We start from the raw sequence: 13622 nt of genomic DNA on the forward strand, positions 1-13622 counted from the left end.
TCGCCGCATCTTGTTTGGGCAAGGGACAGAAACTGAGAAAATCCTCCTTTATCTCTAGGTTTTCTTCCTCCTCGTTGACGTAATGGACACATATGGACATCTGTTCAGTCCCACTTATATCCATGGACTCATCAGCTAATACAGTGAAGTACTTGGCTGCCTGTATTCTATTGATTAGGGTCCGTCTGATTTCCTCTGCACAACATTCAATAAGCTCATTCTGAATTGCGGGTGAAAGGTATATTGCATTTTTGGGTGCAGTCTGCATGTGTTGCTTTAAGGCCACATCAAATTGTGCTTCAAATTGTGCTTTCCAGTTAACGAAGTGGTTAAAGTTTCCATTCTCACAGGTAAGTAGATAGATATAAAGATGGATAGATGTATATGTTTTCTTGATGTTGGTATGTCCTTATTAACGTGGTTTAACTGCATGACTGTAAATAATTGTAAATAACTGCAAGTCACTGGATTTGTGCTTTGTTGTAAATATAAAAAAATACACTGTTGCTAAAAGAATGAATTGCCTACACAGAATAAAACTTAAAAAAAAAAAAAAAATTAATTAATTATTTATCACATATTTATTTAAAACATTACTTAAAACATTTATTTAGAATTTATTAACTAATTTTTCGAAAAGAGACAGATACCGGTCTGCTCTGGCTGCTGCTGCCTTTTCTCTCTCCTCCTCTCTCTCCACTGCTTGTCTCTCCCTCTCTTCTTCCCTCTCTGCTTGCTCTTTTAAGAACTCTAGAATAGCCTGGCTGTCCCTATGCCTCTTTCTGGACTGCTGGCTTCTCCTGGGTTCTACAGGTGGCTGGTGAGCTGACCAAGCCACCTGTAGTGGCAGTCAGGCTTGATGAAACAACCAGGGGTGGACTAATGGAGTGCTGCCCCTAGAGTGCACCATCCATTGCAGTGTACCACTGCCAGGTAGCAGCAGTCACACCACCAGCCTCTACCCCTTTTCCTGTGGGTGGGTCCCTAAGCTCCTGAAAATTAAGTGAAACTTACTGTTGTATTTACTATGGAAGCCATACATTATTATTATATTATTACACAGCTCTCTGAAAGGCTTGATTCTGATTGGTCAATGTTGCCACTGCTAGTCTTTGCATCAGTCTCAGGAAGGCCCTCACATTTTATAACAGAAAGCAGAGAAACAGAAATCACCTTGTATTTGTCCTTCAAATTGTTACACTTCTTTTTGGCCTGTTTGGCAGTAATTGCCAGACCCGAACTGGAAATAAAGTACCTGGGCAAAACAAAAACAAACAGTTAAAACCGTGACACATAACAATAAAGGATTAGTGCACCCAAGAATTAAAATTCTGTCATTAATTACTCACCCTCATGTTGTTCCAAACCAATAAAACCAAACCAATAAGACCTTCGTTCATCTTCAGAAAACAAATTTTTGATGAAATCCGAAAGCAACTGAAATGTTTCCAGGGTTGGAAATGTAGTAAGGAAATCAGTACCCGGGAAATGGGTTTCCCACAGCGTTGACCTGGGGGCTAAAGTTTGTGACCCATGTTTAACATCTGTCCGGTCAGCGCTGAAGTCTGCCCCTATTCTCTCAAACACGCCGCCGATCGTGGTCCCGTCCAGCCCACCTGAGTTCCCGCTGGTCCCGTCCAGCCCACCTGAGTTCCCGCTGGTCTCGTCCAGCCCTGTGCCTCCCGTGCGCCCTCTGAAGTCCGCGCTGCAAGAGCGCCCTCTGAAGTCCGCGCTGCAAGAGCGCCCTCTGAAGTCCGCGCTGCAAGAGCGCCCTCTAGTGTCCGCGCTGCAAGAGCGCCCTCTAATGTCCGTGCGGCAAGTGCGCCCTCTAGTGTCCGCACTGCAAGAGCGCCCTCCTTCGTCTCCGCTGGTCCCGTCCAGCTCCGCGCCTCCAGAGCGCCCCCAAGCGCCCGCGCCTCCAGAGCGCCCCCAAGCGCCCGCTCCTCCAGAGCGCCCCCAAGCGCCCGCTCCTCCAGAGCGCCCCCAAGAGCCCGCTCCTCCAGAGCGCCCCCAAGCGCCCGCTCCTCCAGAGCGGCCCCAAGAACCCGCTCCTCCAATGTGGCCCCTAGAGGGGAACTTTCCCAAAGAAATTTTTTGGGGGGGGCCATATAGCCACAGTTTGTGTGGCCAGGCCAAAGGCCACAAAGGACCCCGATCCACCAGGGTCGTCCGAGGACCCCGACCCGCCAAGGCCGCCCGAGGACCCCGACCCGCCAAGGCCGCCCGAGGACCCGACCCGCCATGGCCGCCCGAGGATCCAGATCCGCCATGGTCGCCCGAGGACCCTAATCCGCCATGGTCGCCCGAGGACCCAGATCCATCATGGCCTCCCGAATCTCCAGTCCTGCCATGGCCTCCTAAGGCTCCGGATCCACCATGGATTCCCAAGTCTCCAGTTCCGCCATGGCCTCCCGAATTTCCAGTCCTGACATGGCCTCCCAAGGCTCCTGATCCGCCATGGCCTCCCAAGGCTCCTGATTCGCCATGGCCTCCTAAGGCTCCTGATCCACCCTGGAGGCTTCCCTGTCCTGTCCAGTTTCTGCTCCAGCCTCCAGGACGCCCGCCCCCCCCTCCCCGGTATTGTTGTTACGTCGCGGGAGGGGGAGGTAATGTCACAGAATGGCCCGTCTTCACCTTCACTGATCACTTTCACCTGTTCCTCATTAATCATCATGCTCACCTGATCATCGTCACCGTCATCATCCTGCACTCATAAAAGCACTTCCCTCAGCTCACTTGATCGTCCGATCTTGAAGTAAAGTAACATGCTGTTGTGACTACAAGGAAAGACCTCGTACGAAGCTCTTGGCTGAGTATTCTACCTGAAATTCCCTACCTGTCTTACTTACCTTCTGCCCTGTTCCTCTTCATCCTCTTCACCCTCAGGATCCAGCTCCTGGCGAAAGCCATCTTCCCCAAGCGCTCGGATACTCCTGTTTACTACGGACCTGCAAGGAAAGAAGGGACGGTTAGAATCCTTGACGAACGATCACAAAGCTCAAGGAGAATCACTACTCACCCATTTCCACGTCGTCCACCATTGCTGTGTGTTCACCAAACCTGTCAATAAACTTTGTCACTTGAACCACTTACCTTGTGTCCGACAGTCCCATTACACTTTAAGTGTTGGAAGTATTATTATTCTGTCTCCCACTCAGCCATGATGGAGTCCGCTTTAAGTGTTATTTTCATTATTCTATATGGTTCCTTCATGCAATGCATTGTGTTGTTTAGTATAATCCAACTTATGTTCTGCATCACAAAGGAACAAAAATAAAAATAAATGAAAATGCCAACTGTGAGCTTTGATTGTTTACATCTATATTGGCCAAACAGTGTTGGAAGGGTTATTGTTAGTTATTATACTTTCTCCTAATTTAAAAAAAAAGGTCTCATGAAAGAGTATTTTTGCAGAGTTAACACATTGCACATAATTGATAACAAATGGAAAACAAAGTTTTGATTTCCATTGTAGGAGGCAATAAATTGAGTATTCCAAAGAAATTATGACATTTCTGGGTCTTAAATTATATTTGTTGAGGTCTTAAAAAGCATTAAATTTTACTTTTAAAATGGTGCAAGAACCCTGGTATTGTTTTTAATTAAATAAGAGCACACAGACATTGCTTGTTTGCATTTTGGAAATATCACATATTACCCTCAGACCGATATACAGAGCTGACAGACTCGGCACTTGATAACCTGGTACAGGAGCTTGTGGGCAGAAATGGGCAGATGGTCATGGTGTCCTAGTGCAAAGACAAAGAGTACGGCAAGTCTTCTCCGCACTGATCCAGATGCTGCTGCCCAGAGAACGTTATCACAGAGGCTGTACAGGCGGGCCTACCATGTTGCAGGTCCAAACTCTCTTTGGGATTTGGATGGAAACCACAAACTCATAAGGTGTGCATGCATTACCTATGCTGCAAAGCAGGGTGTCTCAAGAAACCAGGTTATCCCACTGTATTTTTCTGGTGCAATTATATAAATATCAGTGTAGCACAGTTTGAATAAAAGGAGTACCTATAATGTATATTTTTCCCATTCCAGACCTTTCTCACACCTGTAAAATAAACACAACTACATCCTCTTCTTAAGATTGTAAAATGGAAATGGAGCTGAGAATGACCACGAGTGGATGTTGTGCAGCTGAGTGGAGAGGCAGAAGGGATTTGAGTTTCTGTGAAGGATTTTGTGGGTGTCTTCGCATTGGGGCTTCAAATGGTCAGTGTTAATTTTTGGTACCTGGACACCTCTCTAGCTTATAAGATAGGGACTCTTTCAGTTCAAATGCTGTAAAGAAACCCTGGAAGTTTGCATTGAGTTCACCACCTTTTGACTCACATTTTTCCTCCACACTTTTTTCCCAACTGTAAATGTTTTAATAAATGATTACAAAACTCAACTGAGGCTTACTGTCGCTTTTGTCACTTGTTCCACAGTCACGGTTTCTTCCACACTTTGGTTCATCTAAAAAAAAAAAAAAATCATAATACTAATATAGACTATATATTGAGAAGTTGTAAAATGAGTTTTCAGCTACCCCTTTGTTGTTCTCACAGGAGTAATGAGCCTTTCACACAAAAATAAAAAAGGCAAGAGTTAAGTTGGCATCTGCTGCTTGGTTCAAATTCCAAAAATGGCAGCATCAAGATGCCTGTCCCGATCCTTTCAAAGGGATCTTATAACACAATATTAAATATTGTATAACATACTATCATTACAAGCAAAAATACCAATTACAAGTGTTTTTGTAGCTCAGACAGTAGAGCATGGTGCTAGAAATAATTCCCAAATGCGTACATACGATATAAATACAACATCATAAGTTCTCCATATTTTTAATTTATAACAATTTATTAGACAAACACAATAAGCATCAGTTAGTGAAACCTGAATTTCCTGCAGGCATTCTCTTAAAGGGAACCTAACACACACAGTTTCACCCAATCTCATGTTAATCTTGAATACCTATAGAGTAGTACTGCATCCTTCATAACTCCAAAAAGTCTTTAGTTTTATCATATTAATAAAAGAAAGATACAGCTTTACGATTCTCTCCGGAAAAAGCAGAGCTCCTGGAGGCGTGCCGTGTGGGTGGAGCTAAAGAGTGACGAGCACTTGTGCCGACATGACCGGGATCTTTTATAGCTGGGACTGCACCATCTTTCAGTATTAAACGATGTGCAAATCCAGCGTCGAACTGGGCCACTTGAGAAACTCTATTGCTGCCCCAAAAAAACACTGTTCACATAACGCTGGGTTTTTTTTGGGAAGCTGAACAAGGTTATCTTTCCCTCACAACCAAAAACACACTTCTTTAGAGATATTCTTCCCGAGAGTGTCCCGTGCAGTTAATGTTTTTTTGGATAATCAGGTCATTTAGGGCCCTTAACTATGACTCTGACTGACTCCCTTACAAGTGCACAGACTACTGAACTAGAGAGGTGACTGAGATGCACCCAGAGATGTAGTTTGGATATGTTTTTCTTTCTGTTAATTTTTTTCTCATTTTAATCATGACAGATTGTCCAAACACACAGAAAACTCCCGGTGAAGCAATCAAAATCCACGTGACTCACGATTATAAAGATGGCGTGGATTAAAGAGGAGAGTGAAGATATAAAGATTGAAGAAGTGTTCAGTCTGAAACAAGAAGATACTGAGGAACAAACAGGTTGGTTTTCATTCTCAAAGCTGAAAACTCACTCATTTGATATTTATTAAAAGGCCAATCTCTAAAGATATGAATTATATTTTTTTTTTTGAAGAATGTATTATGAGTGTTATAATTTAAGTGGTTTTATTTGACATGGAGATGTTGAGTCACATGACCAGAAAAATACTAATGCTATGTTCAAGTGCAGCTGAGATGTTACTTCTGTTTGCTATGTCATGCATTAATTACAAATTCATCATTTAAATAATACATATGGGTAGTTGACAAATAGGCAGTAAAAATGCTTTTTTTTGTAAAAGACATTATGTTGAAAAAGAAATGCATATATTTAGGTAGTGTGAAGTCTGATCTTTGAGAAAATGTAAAGGTTCACTAACGTCGTCAATTCTGTCACTGCTTTTTAAAATTTTTTTACTGAACTGTACCATAAATTTGTCCTATGGTGTGATATAGCAAAAAGTAAGAAAAAACTCATAATAATCATAGACTGTAAAAGGCTTCTGAAGAGCATTTTTGAAGCCTAAAGTGGGCGGAGCCGACCACCACCATCTTGGCAGCGCGTAGCGTATCGCTCCCGGATAATCAAAAATGGGGGGACGTGGGTGAAGCTGAAGTGCCTGGTTGCTGAAACCACACCCGTCTATAGTGACAGCAGTGCTGCTGTGCAAAGACAAAAAAACATAACTTTGTTTTTGGGCAAAAATTAGTTATTAATAATTTTGGTACATTCATGACCTCCTATCATGTGTATAAGCATGCCCCGGAGAAACCAAGGCAGAACACAGTATAACACAAGTTACCGCTCTTTGACTTTGTTTTGGAACGCTCAAATTAAATTACGGTGCTCTGCATTTGTTTAGCCGTTCGTCAATATTACTGTGCTAGCCTGGAGTTATACGGTATTCAGCCTTTGTGTTACTGTCCATTAAAGTGTGCCTCATTTAAATTACGGTGTAACTTGTGTACTTTCATACATACGTCTCGCTGCACTGTAAACAAGCAATGACTAGATAACTTGGCAACAATAATTAATTGTAAATAATCGTTTTATTTTTTTCAGTAGTCAACAATGTATGCTGTTCTGTGCCTGCAGCACCGTACGTGGATACGTTGTTTGGGTCAGTGACAAAAAAAGGGTTGGCAAGATGAGAAAAAGAAAGCATCAGGTAATTTAAAATGTACATTGTGTATTTATGTTGATTTTATGTAATTAAAATTTACATTTGCCCCATTTTTTTTTGTTAAGACTGAATGTACCTGAAAATGTCAAATGGTGTAACCACCAAAGAATGTGAAATATTAAATATTTTATCCATCTAGATGGCATGTAAACTTACACATAGAAATAAATACTTAATTTTAAAATATCACACAACAATTAATTTTATTAGTTATCTTAGTTATTAGCAATATTTGACACGAAAACACATCTGCTTTCTAAATAATCTTTGACAAATTATGCAAAAATTGTTAAAAACTATGTTATTACAATAAACCAGATGATTAAATTTTATTTCAGATTAATTTCCAAGTATATAATTATATTTTTAATGAAAAACACTGGTTGCACCAATTGACACAAACCAGTTACACCACCTGACCATGTTGCTTCTACAGCCAAAGGCCACTGTTTGTTGAAGAAATTAACACTGAAAATCGAGCCTGACAGTCAACAAGTTCAGCTGAAGTGGTTTTATTTTATTTTCAATGCTGAAAAAACATCTGGCAAAAAGAAATCATCATAGTGATGAGCAGCGAACTCGTGTCTCATATTGTAAGTACAGTTAAGGAACAATATCTGTTAACAAATCATCATAGTGATGAACAGTGACCTCATGTCTCGTATTATAAAATACAGTTAAGAAAATAATATCTGATAACAATATATCATCAGAGAGCTGAACAGTGACCTCATGTCTCGTATTGCAATTACAGTTAACAGTTAAGAAAAAAACTGGCAACAACAAATCAGGGTGAAATCATATCTTCAAAAATTGTGTGTGTAATTAGGCAGGGGGTGAAACGGAAGGAGAGGGCGAACCATGTGTGTTTAGGACCCAGTGTGTGCTTTGACTTGTTTCCAATTAAGTCCTATTCCTGTCCAGAAAAGGCGAGTAGTATGTCTGAATTCATAGTATTCGAAAATCAGTAGGCGATAAGTACCTGGATGACCTACTGCTTCTGCCTGAATTCTGTAGTAGGCATACAATGGACACTTTACTATCCCATGAGGCCACGGGAGAGGAGGCGTCATATTCGAAAAATGGTGGAAACCGGAGACTCTTTTTAAGTGTAAGTACCTCGCGCTAGTTTAAAATAATCAAAGTAAACGGCTGACTTATTAAAGTTTAAACATTGTAAATCGATGAGATGACTGTGAATCAGCTGTAAAAGGTTTTTTGAATCATTACGGAGCACATCAAGCTAATGAGCAGTTCGAGCTAATGTCAATGCTGTACATCAGCTTGTTAATACTGCTTTTTTAACGGAGACGTTCATTTTTTGCAGTTTAATGAAATGAGAAAATTCTATGGAATTACAATGATTTTTTCTAGTGTTCATATTTAAGTTAGTATATATTTTGTTGGCTACATAGCAAGCCACTGTTAATAAGTATGCCTCAGTTTCTCAGTGTAGCATTAATAGATTGATCATGATTAATGTTTACTGTTTTGACCTTACAGGAACTGAAGAACACACTCGGCTGCTGATCCAGTGGAGAGTCGCTAATGAAGCCCTATCACTGGAAAGAGTAATGCTGCCATCAAAGGCTTTGAGTAAGTAAACAAATCATGTAAAATTACATTTTATTCAGGTGCTGTTGACACTGAACGTTGTACATAACACTTAGGTCTTTCTGAATTATTTTTGTGTTTGATTTCTGTGCATTTATTGTGACAGAGCAGAAGCTTGAGGGCAAAATTTCTGCTCCTCAAGTAAAACCTAAATGGGAAAACCTAAAACAAAAATATAAAGTAAGATAAAAAAAAAAACTATCTTTCATGATTTGGTCATGCTATTGTTTGGTCTTGCTATTTTGCTTTTAAATTTTGTAGGATCTTAAATGTCCACAGACTGGTGTCAGCACCGAAGGTGGTATTCTGTCTTGGATGAGCCAACCTTATTGCCTCATTTGGACCAGATGTTCCTGTAACCTCACCATCCTCGGTGAGGTCAACCGTGGAAAGAGTATGGAGGAAGAGGAAGGACATAGAGGAGCTGATCCACGAGATGGAGGAGATAGAAGCAATAGAAAGGGAGGAGAGGAGATGGAGAGAGATGATGGAAAGAGAAGAAAGAAGAGACCGAGAAATGAGAGAAAGGAAAGATGAGACAGGGAGAGAGTTCTTCAGCTTTTAGAGCTCATGGCAAAAAAATTAAAAGAATATTAAACAACACTTTCTTTCCATTTATTTATGTTGATTGTCATTGCAACAAAACTTGATAAAACAGCATGAAACAATGTTAGTCTCCAGGGATTTACAGTAGCTAGATTTGGTCAGTTGTAAAGTGCTTAATATGTGGCACTGAGTAACAACTATTTTAAAGCACTTATATGTACACTGATTTTGAAGTAGTTTCCAGCTGTTTTTATTTAAAGCAGAATGCAGGAATATCTAAAAAATGAGAACAAGTGCCACACTGTAGAGAAAACCCAGACCAGACCGCTTTAAAATGTATTCATTTTATTTTTTTCTACATGAATAAGAGCACAAAGCTTAAGACAAACTCACTTTTGCATCAAGTAGTGTAATAGAGTTTAAGCAACACCAAATGGAAATACATTTTATAATGGTGCGAGGAAAATGAACTTCAGCATCTTCAGACAGGTAACTTTCACAAACAAATTTCAAGTTTCTTGAGGTTAACATGTAGTAATATCATCTACTAATCTCATTTATAGGGCTTCACTTTATTACAACAGAAATAAAGTAATTTGTCAAAGTAAGCTCAAATAAGTATAAATATATATATGTAGTTAGAGTTTCAAAGAACTAGGAAGAACCACTGCTGCTCCGAGATCCCCTGTCGATTATCCTGGGACTGGGATATCCCCGGTTACCATGTGCAGCCGCGAGGAGATATCCCCGGTTACCATGTGCAGCCGCGAGGAGATATCCCCGGTTACCATGTGCAGCCGCGAGGAGATATCCCCGGTTACCATGTGCAGCCGCGAGGAGATATCCCCGGTTACCATGTGCAGCCGCGAGGAGATATCCCCAGTTACCATGTGCAGCCGCGAGGAGATATCCCCAGTTACCATGTGCAGCCGCGAGGAGATATCCCCGGTTACCATGTGCAGCCGCGAGGAGATATCCCCGGTTACCATGTGCAGCCGCGAGGAGATATCCCCGGTTACCATGTGCAGCCGCGAGGAGATATCCCCGGTTACCATGTGCAGCCGCGAGGAGATATCCCCAGTTACCATGTGCAGCCGCGAGGAGATATCCCCGGTTACCATGTGCAGCCGCGAGGAGATATCCCCAGTTACCATGTGCAGCCGCGAGGAGATATCCCCGGTTACCATGTGCAGCCGCGAGGAGATATCCCCGGCTACCATGTGCAGCCGCGAGGAGATATCCCCAGTTACCATGTGCAGCCGCGAGGAGATATCCCCGGTTACCATGTGCAGCCGCGAGGAGATATCCCCAGTTACCATGTGCAGCCGCGAGGAGATATCCCCGGTTACCATGTGCAGCCGCGAGGAGATATCCCCGGTTACCATGTGCAGCCGCGAGGAGCTATCCCCAGTTACCATGTGCAGCCGCGAGGAGATATCCCCAGTTACCATGTGCAGCCGCGAGGAGATATCCCCAGTTACCATGTGCAGCCGCGAGGAGATATCCCCAGTTACCATGTGCAGCCGCGAGGAGGCCCCACAAGAGTCTTGGTGCTGGAGAGGCTGTGCACTGGCAGAGGAAATCTTGAATAGTCTTATTTAACCCTTCCACAAGGTCTTAAAACAGAGCAGAAAGTCTTAAATTCATCAAGGCAATAAATGTAAATGCACTGCCAAAAATTAATGTCTTCCTGAGTTTTTGTCCCAATACAAATACTGAATATAAATATTAAATCGAGATACATTTATTTGAGATGCAAAATGAAGAAATCGTCTTGTTTATGCTTAAAACAAGAACAATATCTGTCACTGGCGTATAAAAAAATCTATTTTTGATCTTTTTGAAGTGTTGTAAACTTTTAAGTGTCTGCTTAATTTATGTAAATTTATGTCTGCTCCATGTAAATTTACATTTAGAGAACATATCGATGAGTTGTATTCGTTAAACTTCTAAAAACAAATTCTTAAATTTACCTTCATAAAACCTGCAGAAACCTGAAAAACAGTTTTTTAATCACACGGGCTGCCAGTGACAGTGAGCAAGAGGGCTATGCACTTCCACCTCTCTCTACCTACTGCACTTTTTCACATCACAACACCCACACACAACTAACTATTTACATGTTAACCAGCTAACAAGCTTAAACAATGGCAATCTGATCTGCAGAGTCTTATGTAACCCAGGTTACTAGCAGCAGAGATAGAATAATAGAGCAAACTAGATAAAAAAGTTTGTCGAGACAAACTTTAAGTTGGCTTGAGAAAGCCGGACCAGAAAGTTTAAAAGAGTTTGAAAAGTAAAAAAAAAAGTTAAAGAAGTTTAAAAAGTTAAAGTTTTAAAAGTTTTTAGTTTGAAGCTTTTCAGTCTGAAATAGTTTGAAGATAGATAGATAGATAGATAGATAGATAGATAGATAGATAGATAGATAGATATTTTTTTTTCTTTTGGAGTCATTGAGATATAAGATAATCCATGTTACATACAGTAGGTGGCGGTATGCACCTGATAAATCATGATTGCAATCTGCCATATGATAAAACCAATAAGAAGAAGAAGGAGTTGTCACGACGTTATCTTTTCCTCGCGACTTTATTTCGAAGGAAGCTTCTAACTGGTAAGCATGCTTAACCCTTTAAAACCTAAGGGTAAAATAGGTCATTTTTACATATTTTGTTTATTTGACTGTAAAATTCTAACAGAATGTGCTATTTTCAAGTGCAAGGTGTCATTTTTTTCAGAAAACAGACTGCTTTCAAAAAAGTACAGTTTTTGACCATTAATGTCGTGTGTTGAGTTTGTAAACAGAATTTAAATAGACAAAAATAAAAAACAACAGTAAAACATTTTCTGTTTTTTATTTATAAAAAAGAGAAAAATCGTGATCGAAATAATCCAACACTTCTTACTTCAAAATTCAACTATATTACATATATACAAGTAGTTTTGGGACACTGGGTTGCACAGTTTTCATTCAGGAGGCTTTTTTGTTCATACACGCATACATTTATACATGCATGTAAATGCGTGCACATGCATACACCCATACATTTACACGCACGGACTCATTATAGCGATGCACACACTACATGTGAAAAAGTCTCACTCAGACTGCTCCCAAAGTCTCATCAAAAATCATCCCAATCGACTCCTGTGCTGTTTACTCCTCCTTCACCATGTTTTTGTTTGTTTCGTTCATTATTTTATGCAATCCAAAACTCCGCGCTCCCTATCGCTCCATTCAAATTCTCCCTCCCCGCTCTCCCGGAAATCAGCCGTCATTTGTCGACGGAGCGCAAGAAATTACCGTAATAAGCAATATATTGCCGAAAAGCGCATGTAGTTTACTGTCAGGAGCAATTTGAATTATTGTGATGGTGCAAACGGTTGAAGAGTTACGGTAACATGAATACAGCTTGGTTTAGTGTGTCGGCGACGACACAGCCGGTCTTAAAGGGTTAAATGTTTATTGAGTTATTTCATCGGCATATTAATGTTACAATGGAAAATAAACGAGGGCTTTCGTGTCTTCCTCCGACGACAAAATGCTGAAGGTGTGCTGTCGCTAGCACGTGGCAGCACCAAGAGAGTTTTGAATCACGTGCGAGTTTAATTTTTAGTCTTTATAGACCACTTGGCATTTTACACTAATTTTCCTTAAATGTTTAAAGGTAGATGGCAAAGAATCATACTTAAGATTTGCAAGAGTAAGCTAAATAACGTAAGCGAAGATTCGTGGAAATCGCGTTCAGGTGTCATGTATTGTGAAATTGCAGAAAAATAAAGGTAAAAAGAATACAGATCATGTTTGTTTTGCGCAGTTTCACAATACATGAATCACACTTATGTAAAATGCTGCAAATCCTTTTTTCATGTACTTGAAACACAATTACCATCTCTACAAATCTTCTCTTGCGTTCGCAAAATACCAGTACACTCACCTGTTTTGTCATGACATGAGCATTAAAAATAATGGATAATAAAATATACAAAACAAAAGGCAGATTTATAAGCGAGTTGTTCACTGATGTAAACAATATGGCAGATGAGTGTAGTGATGGGAGGGGCTCCAGTTTGAGAGAGACTTGATTTAAAGAAATAATATTATGCATTACATAGTGTACCTTTACAGTGGTGTGTGTGGAAGAATTGAATTTTAATTCTTCCATTCTGTTTGCTGTTTGGGCGGAGGTGGGTCAGCTCCACAGTATCACCATTTATCAGCTCGGTAAGAGCCTCGTCTCGCCAGAGAGAAACCTCAACTGCTGTCGATCCGCAGTTTAGCCTCAGGTCCAGGACGGGCACTTTACCGACCTGCACCTGCGCCATCCTCACCTCCTGCAACTATAAATCACATACCAGAGGTAACATTATTGCCGTTTTGTTACAGTTCAGTACAGTACTCGGAACATGCTCATTTTATACAGGATTGAAACAACTTTGAGTAAATAACACAATTTTGGGTGAACTATTCCTTTTAAGGTGTATTTGACTTTCAGCAGATTAAGACTGGTGTATAGTGCTGTATGACAAAGTAACACAAGCGATTTGTAAACATACAACATAGTTTTTTTTTTTAAGGTAGTAGTGTGTGACTGGCTGAT

At 40.8% G+C, this 13622-nt stretch overlaps 1 protein-coding gene and 1 long non-coding RNA gene across 2 annotated transcripts in view; one reads left to right on the plus strand and one right to left on the minus strand.

Annotated features, from left to right (window-relative positions):
* Positions 1–13622, minus strand: part of LOC306867355 — a 1261287-nt gene that overhangs the window by 234816 nt on the left and 1012849 nt on the right. The window lies entirely within an intron of this gene.
* The window catches only part of LOC306867182 (uncharacterized protein), a 219444-nt gene that overhangs the window by 97732 nt on the left and 108090 nt on the right, over positions 1–13622 (plus strand). The gene's annotated exons all lie outside the window — the stretch shown is intronic.

The sequence above is a fragment of the Barbus barbus genome, assembly GCF_936440315.1.
Source record: "Barbus barbus genome assembly, chromosome: 4".
NCBI lineage: Eukaryota > Metazoa > Chordata > Actinopteri > Cypriniformes > Cyprinidae > Barbus > Barbus barbus.